Consider the following 11393-nt stretch of genomic DNA (forward strand, 5'->3'; position numbering starts at 1 on the left):
TAATTTTTTTTTATCTCTCTTTTTTCTTTCATATGAGTAAAAGAAGAAAGGTTTGGTTGTTAAAAGACTAAGTGAATGACCTTTATTTACGTTGCATACATGACAAGACTACGTCAACTAAGATAAATTTAGATAGCTTGTTTCTAGTGTGTTGTTGTTGTTGTTGTTGTTGTGTTGTCTATTTTTTAGTAACATTATAGCCTAGGTGATACTTCATTTGTTTTTTTTTAATTAACTATTGATTTTTTTAGAAAAAAAAAAGTTTATTTTAGGGGTTTTTTTTTTAAAATTTCAATACTATATTATATTAACTATTTTTTTTTAATTATACTACATTATATTTGCAATGTTGCCTACTAAGGGGCATGCCATGCATAATGATAAATTTTTTTTAATAAGACAATATATTGAAGAGAAAAGATAGATACACAAAAATGGGGGCTTATGCCAAAATCTAATCAAAAAGTGGAAAATCTAAAGAAAGGCTTACCAAACACATTCTCTAAAAAAAAAAAAGTTTCTAATGTTCCAGGGTAAGAGTAAAAGGATTGAAGATACTTCGTTGCGAGACCTATGTTTGCAAAAAAGTTCGTACGCAGATTCCCTTCCTTATGGGAGAAAGTTCATGTTAGAAGTAATGTTTGAAGGCTTCCTTAGCCGCTAAGGCACCGTAGAAGAGTTGGAGAGAGTTTGGACTACTATTAGGGAATATGTTTTTATCTATAGGTTAAGCCAAAATTTCTCTGAAGCAATTGTGATTGCCTTGATGACTGCCATAAATTCATATTAAATGGAGGAGGAAGAATTGAGATTTTCAAAGAAGGCAAGGATGAAGTTTCCAAGACTATTCCTAAAGATCCCACCACTACTCTAATTGTGGGATGCATGAACATAAGCACCATCGCAATTAATCTTCAACCAATTTGAAGGAGGAAGGTGTGGGCTCTAAGGTAGTGAATCTTAATGTCAAAAGCTTTGAGCAAGGTGAAATCCTCCATGGAAGAGGTAGCAGTAGCAGATGTGTTATCACCTGAAATAGAGACTTGAGTCTTTAAGCCTGCAACTATTGAGGTGGAAGATATGAAAGTGTTTGTGTACCGAGCTTTGTTTCTAACAAACCATATTGTTAGAACATGAAATGCTCTGATCAATATTTCTAGTTTTGATGATAACATTATATATGAATTTTGTATAAGACAATGTGGCACTCTAATTCTTTACGTTTTTCATTTCAGGAAAAGTCTAAGAGAGTATGCACAAAATCAGCATTCAGAAGCTCTGACCCAGAAGATCTGGATGGCTTCATCAGAACATGGTCTGGAAGACATCAGAAGATGGCAGTCAGAAGCAAGGCTCTAAAGATCTGATGGCATCACGCTACAAAGCACTTCCAAAGTCTGATAACTGAAGTTGCATCTGCACCAACGCTGAAGACTCTGATATTCAAACGTTATTCTAATAGTCTGAGTCCAGAAGCAAGTACAAGATGAAAAGGCTATAATGTCAAACCTGTCTGACTGACAAAAGGAACGTTAGAAGCTACAAAAGGCAAAGTCAGCAAAAGCAGTTGATGCATGGCTCGAGGTAGTTGACAAAAGTGTGAAACATTAAATGCAGCAATGTACTATTCATGCAAAGCATTAAATGCTACCCAACTGTCACATTTTCTCACTGCCTATATAAAGAAGTTCTGATGCTGAAGTAGCGAACAACTCTCATTCCAAGTACCATTACGCTGCCAAAACGCTATCACATAAAAAAAAAGAAGAACTTCATCTTCAACCTCACAACATTGTAATATCTTAGTGAGTGTTAGAACTTAATCTTGAGAGAAATATCACTTGGTGATTATAGCTTATTAAGAAGCACATTAAACTCTTGTAATATTTGTTTACATCTTTGTAAAAGGAATTTCCTAGAGTGATCAAGTTGTGATCTGTATACTCTAGAAGACTTAGAAGTTGTCTAAGTGGAAAATGTAACGCCCCGAATTTAATTAATTAGTTAATTAAATTATTTAAGAATTTAATGATTGGATTTAATCGAAGTTCGTGGATCAATCGGAATTGTCGGTATTATTTTGGGAAGCGTATTTGGATTATTAAGTTAAAGTCGGATTTTATTCGGTTAGTCGGAGAATTAATAAAGTTGATTTCGTTGAAGAAATAATAGTAGAAATAATATTATTATTAATATTGGACTATTTGTATTTAATTCGAATTTTATCGACGAAGTCGGAATTATTTTATTAAGTTGGCATGGTAATTAATCGGATTAATTTGGTGAAATAAAGTTGAAGTGTTATTTTATTAATGAGCTTAAAAATAACTTCGGGTTTAATTTGAGTTGTTGTGAAGTAAGGAGGGGGTATGTCACTTAGGCCCAATTAAGTTATTTAAGTGATTAAATAAAATAACCTTACTACGTTGGATTTAGAGTTGGAAGAAGGAATAGCTATCATAACACAGAGAGGAATAGGGTTTTGAGGAGAGGTAAAGAAGAGAGTCATGGTGGAAGAGAAAAGCTAGAGGAAGTCCAATTTTCGCAGCAAGTTTCTGCAGTGAGACACCTTAGTAAAACAAACGTTTCTCCCAATCCAACCGTTGGATCGTCACGGTTCTTGGACACAACGTTCCAGGCTCCTGGAGGTAACTTCTGACCGGAGCGATTTTCGTTTTGATGATTTTAAGTCCGTCTGACAAAGCGATTTCCGAACCGGTTTTTTGTGCGTCTCTGCACGTTGTTAGAAAGGATTTTCGGAGAAAAGTTGGAAGTGGCGGCATAAGCTATGGCAATCGGGAGAGTAAAGAAATCCCATACCCAAAGTAAAGGTGGGATTCTAGCTCTATAAACGGGATTATGATGAATGATATGTGGGGGTTATGGTTGTATGATTGCCTCTGTTTTGTGTGTTGTGATTGTATTGTTGAATGTTGAAATTGATTGACGTCGGTGAATAAGGTTATAAAAGTTCAATCAATGATTGCGGGAAATTAACCTAGGATTGATAATTATTATTGAGGAATTAGTTGTAGAAAATTGCTAGATGTTGGAGTATAACTATAATATTGCTATGTTCCTGTGATGGTCGAAATTGAATTATACTGGAATCGAAGGAAGAAACTTGAGTTTTAATTTTGTTGGAAGATGCTGTTAGCGCAGGTAAGCGCCAAGGTTTGGACGCGGCGCAAACTGAAGGTTTCTGTGGTGTTCGCGGCGTAAAGAGAGGTTCGCGGCGCATGCTATACGAGTTTTAGAAATATGTTTTGATTTCTGGCTGTTGATGTTTTATGTTGGTTGTTGGGATCAAGCCTTAGTAGGATTAACTTGAGAAGAATTATAATTATTATTAGTGAAGAAATTGGTTTAAATTAATTAGAATATTATACCGTTGAAATTGATTAATTTAATTAGTAGAAATTATAGTGATGATTCTTAGTGATGAGATATGTAGTTAATGGATTAAGTTGTATAAAGATGGAATTGGTGTGAAGAAGAAATAGTAGTAGTAATAACGATGATATATGTAGCAGGCTGAATTAGTAGCATAATTGGAATTAATAATAGAATTAACGAATAGTAGAATTGGAATTAGAATGATAAGAATGGTTGGTAGTAGATTAATTAATAAATTGAAGAATTAGTACCTAGATGTTTAGGGGCTGTTTTGTAATGATTAAGTTGATGCAATTGATGCATGTTTAAGTTGTTGTTTTCGTTGCTGTTGTTCTGGTTGTTGTTGTTGATACGTTGATTAAGTTGCAGGTCTTATGACCAATGTTGTTTAAGTTATTGATGATGCGTTGATTAAGTTGCAGGTCTTATGACCAAGGTTGATTAAGTTGTTTGCGGTTGTTGCATTGTTGTGTTGTGACGTTGTAGTTGTTGTTATTGTTGCATGCGTACATTTGCATATTACGTTGGCCTGGATTGGCAAAATGTTTAAGTTGGCCTTGACGGCACCTGTTTAAGTTGGCCTTGATGACACCTGTTTAAGTTGGCCTTGATGGCACCTGTTTAAGTTGAAATGCCTCGATAACCTGGCATATGTTTAAGTTGAGAGTTCTGCTCCAATGGTGCCACATGCATTTGCACAGTTGAGTCGCATTTGAAGTTGTTGTTGTTATTACGTTGTTGTTGTTGTTGTTATAAGTTGTTGTTGTTATACTTGTTGCTGATAATTGTTATTATACTTGTTGTTGGTAAATAATTATTATATCCGTTGTTGCTATTTGTTATTATAACTGTTGTTTGAATAAGTATGAAGTGGTGAAATTATATGATCTAATCTTAATATATTATTTATCATACGCTTGTTTATATTGTTGGATATCTCACCCCTTCTGAATGATGTTTCCCTACCATGGGAAATGGACAGGTACTCAAGATAGCGGTGGAAGTTTGAAGTGATTTTATGAAGTCTTTAGTTACTGTTAGTTCGAGTTGGGTCTTGCTCTGATACGTAGCACTCGGGGGATGAACGATTGTCTTTTAATTGTTGTTATAACTATAAGTTGGTAACTTTTAAGTGGAATTTATGAAGTAATATGATGTTGGTGAAGTTTTTTTAGTTTAATAAAAATATTATGCGAAGTTAAGTTGAATAATTGATATTATTATTATTATTAATAAAAGTTGTTTTATTTTTTAAAAGAGTAAACAGGTTTTATCGGTTCATCCGAGTTATGTGCTATGTATCTATGATATATGTGATTAAGTTGTTTGTTGTTTTACGTTGAATGCGACATCCCAATTGTATGTTGAATTTCCGCACTCTGATTTTATTAAATATTCGTTGGGTAGATTTGGGGTGTTACAGAAAACCATTATAATCAAGACTGATTAGTGGATTAAATCCTCAGTTGAGGTAAATCACTCTGTCAGGAGTGGACTGGAGTAGTTTGGTTAACAACGAATCAGGATAAAAATAACTGTGTGATGATTTTTTTATCTACCATTTTTAGAAACAACTCTTATTAAATCCCCCCTTTCTAAGTGTTTTTCACTCTTTCACATATGCCATGGAGCAGAACTATCAAGGCATATCTAATTACTAAAGAGGACTAAGGTGACTTAGAAAAGCCAATAAGCCAAAGCTCTTCCAAATTTGTGGGCCTAGCAGTGATTGTTAACACAGAAAAACGATTTTGTTCTGCGTAGTTTATTAGAAATTGAAAAGGTCAAGTTTATAGACTTAACAATACAACTAACTATCTAGAATGTAGAAAAACTAACTCACACTAACAGCACATCCTAGAAAATAGGAAACTGACTCACACACACTAACAACACCAGCACATCCTAAATGTGAGCAAGAAAATAAGATTTGAAAGCAACACTAATTAATTAAAAGAAACTGACAGTGAAATAATTCTAAATTCAAACATGACTTATTCAACAATTGCTCCCATCGACTGCACGCTCCTTGTAGCAGTTTATCTCAGACCCATCAAGAATTCCTAGAGCACTTAACAGATGTTGGAATTCTTCAACTTTAATTGGCTTTGTCATTATGTTTGCTATCTGATCTCTTGTACTGCAGTAATTCAACTTGATAACACTATCATTACATAGATTTCTCAAAAAATGAAACCGAACATCAATATGTTTACTTCTTCCATGCAAAATTGGGTTTTTGGATAATTTAATTGTTGAGATATTATCAGAAAACACCACAGTAGCTTCTTCTTGACAATGACTTAGATGTTCCAAAATTCTTCTCAGTCAAACACATTGACAAGCACATAACACAGCTGCTATAAATTTCACTTCTGTTGTGGATATGCTAACAACCAGTTGTTTCTTTGACATCCACGAAATCACACCACATCCCATTAAGAACGCATAATCCGAGGTGCTCTTTCTATCATCAAGATCTCTTGCATAATCACTGTCGGTATAAGCAATTAATTCTTCATTTCCTCCAGCCTTATAAAAAATTCCCATATTTTAGATGCCTTGTAGATATCTCAAAATTTACTTTGCTGCCAAGAAATGACTCTCCTTTGGCTCTTCCATAAAGCAACTTATCAAACTGACAGAATACGCAATATCCGGTCTTGTAGCTGTGAGGTACATAAGACTTCCCACAAGTTGTTTGAATAGAGTCGTATCAACCTTCACTCATTTGTCTTCTTTTAGTAACTTGCTACCTGGAACAATAGGACTCTTCACGGGAGTACAATCAGACATGTCAAATTTGTTTAACATATCCTTAATATATTTCTTTCGCCCAACGAAGATACCATTGCAACCTTGTAAAATGTCAATGCCCAAAAAATATCTCATCTTGCCTAAGTCAGTCATTGCTACAATATAATATTGATGGTTTATGATATTGTTATCGCCCATTTTAACTGAATAAAAAAATATCAAACAAAAATGTGGCATATCAGTGTTACATCCGACGTGAAGCCCGTTACCAAAGAAACCAAAATTATTTTAGGTAAAATATCATTCTTAGTCCTTTAACTTTACCTCTGGGTCTATTCTGGTCCCTCAATTTTAAAAGCAACCAATTTGATCCTTTAATTGTATAAACAACAAATCAGATGATTTAGTGGCGCTTTTATCAGGGCAAAGCCGACTCAAAGCGCTTGCACTAGTCATTTGTATGCGACGTTTCCCATTGTGGCGCTTTTATTGTCTTCAGTTATGTCTGCTTTTGCTGCATTAATCAGGGTCAATTCCAAGCAGTTGTAGTATTTTCCTTTTAGCAGCAGTTTCGACCAGGTTCGGTTTGTGGTTTCTGGCCGGTGGGGATTCAAGTCTATTGGAATTTATACTTTGTCTTGTTGCTATAATTGTGGTTGTTGTATTTGTTTATTTCATGTGAGTGGAAGGGGTCTGGTGTATGAATTAAGTTTGTGTTGATGCATTATTTGTATCTCTGTATGCATGATATCTAATTGCTAGATCTTGTTGTTTTGTGTATTGAATGACATCTCTTATGCCTAAATATATTAATGCATATAATTTTTTCTGTTTCAAAAATAATTATACAAACAACGATATGTTAGTCCTTTTTGTTTGCTTGTCAAAGTTAAAATAAAAGACCATTTGGCTTACATATGGCACTAATGTGACATATGCTCATTATCAACTTGATAATGAGCATATGTCACATTAGTGCCATATGTAAGCCAAATGGTCTTTTATTTTAAATGGATTTGAATCCGCCAAATTCATCTTATGGGAGTGGAACCAAATTTCCCTTAACCAGTAGTTCAATTTCATTATTTAATGGAGGGATGGAGATTGTTTCGATTGCTTTATAAAGGTAGTTTTGGGTTCTTTAGGCGTGAGGAGGATGATGTGAGTCTTTCTTTGAGATTATGGTTTCTTCTCATGGCCTCGCCAGGGATGGATTATGTATGGTTGGAGTTATGTATTGTTCTTTTTCCTCAATTTTCAATTTTGGCATTTAAGTATGTGAAGGAACGATGTTGATAGTTCCCACAAATTACATCAACGATCCTTCTTGAAAGGAATCATTCATGTAGTTATGAAGTTGGTCAAATGCAGACCACTCCAGGAAATGATGTTACTCGTTGTTTGTCACCTTGTTAAGGGATGATACTTGCAAGCTCTCCAGCATCCAAATAAGTTGGTATTAGATACAAGAAGTATTATATGTAAAAAAGATGTGTGTACTTTGATTTGTCATTTTACTTCTCCTTCTATAGAAGGTTTTAAGGATTTCTAAGAGCCTATAACCTTTTAATGTAGGATCATTGTCTAAATAGACATGTGTCAGAGTATAATTTGTTGTATCATCTGACGGTCCTCCTTCAATCATTTTTCCACATCATACGTTTACATAGACCATGTCCACACTTGTTCTTGATGTCTAAAAGCTTTCCTTAGATTTATAGCTAGGACATCGTTATCCTACGCCATTGGTGAGACGTCACAATGGTGTGCCAATTTGAACAACCTTTTAACTTAACTAGTACATTATTGTGTGCGTTGTTGGACCATGAATATTGTCGTGGCCTAGACAGGTGTAGAGGATAACATGTTCGATCGAAAGGTAACTTTTGGAATAAACATTTTCAGAGTGTCACAAATTTTATGGTGTGTAATAAAAATTCCCCATCATTAGGTCTAACTAGTATTCCACACAAAATCATCTAGGCCTTTATCATAATAAATTGCCGATAAGATTTAGTTAGGCTTTGTTTGGGATTTTGGAGGAGAAGGGAAATGAAAACTTTCAAAAACGAATTTTTAAAAAGAATATAGGAAAATATTTGACATTTTTTAAAATAATGATTTTGTATACAATGATAAAAGAGTGTTTATCAATACTATATTTTAAATTTTAAGAATACTATAACAATATAAAAGATATTTGAAAAATTTATGTAAACCCTACAAAATCGTGGTTTCAATACAAATTTTGAGTCCTCCCAGATTAGAGGATTTTTGGTGTTATGAATAAAAGCATACCCTTAAAAACTCTCCCGACCAAAATTCTTCAATTTTTTATACTCAATATTTTTTTTTAAGTTTTCCCCTTCCTTTCCCTCTAAACAGAGATGAAGCATTTTAATGAGGTAATGTAATGTTTTCAGGGAATTTAAAATGATTTGCACAAAATTTATTGTTTGGATACAAAAATGAAGAGTTGTTTAAATTTATAGAGTATTTTATCTAAGTTAAATTTAATCATTTTGAAACGACACCAAAAACCAAAGAATTTGAAATTCCTCTCATATTCCATAGAATGTATTTTTTTACTATTATTTCTTCAAGTTTTGCAAATTGGTCCTCATATTTTCCAAAATTACAAAATTGTCCCCAACAAATTTCTAAAAATTGCAAATTGGTCCTTAGTAATTTTTAAAATTTACAATTTGGTTCTTCAAATTTTTAAAAATTGCAAATTGGTCCTTACTTTTCAATTTTTTAATTTGGTCAAAAAAATTTAAATTTTATAAAAAAATACTCCAAAAATCTAACAATGAATTATCCTAATACTTCATCCAAATAAAATAATTTAAAAATGAATGAATTTCAATTGAATCATTTGAATTGCTTATAATTTTAAATTCATTTAAAATTTCCAATTACCTCATCCAAACACACTCTTAGGTTTTGTTTGGGAGTTTGAAGGGAAATGGAGGGAATTTTGTAAAATAGGAAGGATTCAGTGAAAATAATATAAAGATTTTGGTTGAGAGAGTTTCGGAGGCATTCTTTTTCTGCATAACACCAAAAATCCTCTAATTTGGAAAACTCAAAGTTTATATTAGAGAAGGATTTTAGACAACTTAGATAAATTGTTCAAATATGATTTTTGTTGTTATAGTATTTCAAAAATTAAAAATACATTAATGATAAATATTATTTTTTTCATTCTAAACAAAATCTTTTTTAAAAAAAATATTAAAATAATTTTTATTAAAAAATTAGAGGATTTCTCAACAAACCTCGTGCCCTTCTTACGCACCACCGAATTGACCAATTTGCCCTCATGCTTCCGTAGATGCATCTTCGGAAGCACCTTTTTTTGTTTAACGTTATTTTGTTCCGTAGATGCACATGCAGAAGACTTCCGTAGATGCATCTACGGAATCATCCTAAACGCAGTAAACCATAACAGAGGCATTTTTAACCATAAAAGACATTGCATTGATTCATTGATTAATCAGCATTACAACGAAATTTCAAACAGAAGATTAAGAAAACAAAGAGATCTAAGAAATTACAATGGTTAAAACAATGTCATATAATCCATGCATCATTTGAATGGAACCAATATCATATTTCACTTCATCCCACCAACGTTCCTTTTCTCCGGTCCTAGAAGACATTGGATCCTTCTGATTTCTTTGTCGGATTTGTACTCCCCCTCTAAAAAAGACATCAGAGTCCTCTTGAGTTGGTCGAAGGAATGCATACTCCAAAACTTAACCGGCAAGGGAATTTGATGGGAGAGAAAATGACATGCCCTTCATTGATGTTCGGTGACATCCATCTGGCCTAATGCGAGACATTGTTGAGTTTGTGTTTGGTGTTTGTGTTTGTGTTTGTGTTTGTGTGTAATGCAAACATAGAAACCCCAAATGTATAAAAGCCTTTGTAGACTATGGACCACACAATCTCTGTCACAGAATGTTCCATAGATATATCCACGTAAGGGTCATAGATTTCCCCGTTTCGTAGATGCATCTACGGTAAACACCTTGAATTTTCAACGTAACACCCTTCCGTAGATGCATCTGCGGAAGTTTCCCTGCTATTTTTTCAGCAGAACTGAAGGTAGTAAGCAACAGTTTTGGTAAAGGGTGTAGGAAACACAAAACCTAAACAATTTGAAACACATACACACCAACACACAAACACACAAAAAAGGATTATATTGCAATGTTATAGAGTGCACATATTACATTTTGAAACTAGATAAATACATCAAAAGAACTGTCGCCGGCTAAATCTATTTGCAACCGTATTCATCAAAGAAAATTGACTTTATGTGTATGTTTTCCTTATACACTAGTTTATTACGCTCCGTAGATGGATCTATGGAAGGAATCAAATTTTTTCAAAATTTGGGGTGCTTCTGGACATGCATCTACAGAAGCTGGGGGACAAAAATGAAATTTTGCGTGGTGTATAAAATATCCATGGAATTGATTGAGAAATGATCAAAAATTATTTTTTGAAGCCCTCTCTTTTTCTTTCTGTCAAACTCTCAAACAAAGTCTTAGAATTGTAGAATGATTCCTTTGAATGTTTATTATTATTATTACTATCAATGTATTTTAATTTTTTTTGAAGAATAATTTTATAAATTAAGCTATAATTTATTTTTTCTATATAAGATTAGAAAATTTCTTTGGCCACCTCCCTACCTTCTAGTCCACCTCTGGTGAAAAACCCAAACTACCCCTGACTTCGGAAATGCATTTCTGAAATGTAAGAAAAAGGTGTTTTCGGAGAGGCATCTCCGAAAGCGCCTTTTTTTTTTTTGAAAAATTTAACTTATTTCGGAAATGCATTTCCGAAAACACATTTTCGGAAGTTCATTTCCGAAATACTGCGCGTTTTGCAGATTAAGCAAAACAGCCCCTCCCCCAAATCATTTACCCTAATCTTCTTCAAACTCAACCCCAAAGAGATTTTTGTGCAAACCAGTTCCAAGCTACCTCAAAGGCTCCATCTACTTGCTCTATTACATTCTAAAGTCCTCCAATCTATTCAATAGGTAAGCATTTTGATTTTAAGATCTATGATTAAAATGTATATTAGGGTGTTTACAAATAGCAAAAAATGTATTAGGTTAGGTTTATAGTGATATTTAGGATGTTTAGAATGTGTATACATAGGTTTGAATTTTGATTTTGGGGTCTGCCATTGTAGGTTGCAGAAAAGCTCTGCGCAGGGGT

This window comes from Vicia villosa, unplaced genomic scaffold (genome assembly GCF_029867415.1).
Source record: "Vicia villosa cultivar HV-30 ecotype Madison, WI unplaced genomic scaffold, Vvil1.0 ctg.001100F_1_1, whole genome shotgun sequence".
Taxonomy (NCBI): Eukaryota; Viridiplantae; Streptophyta; class Magnoliopsida; order Fabales; family Fabaceae; genus Vicia; species Vicia villosa.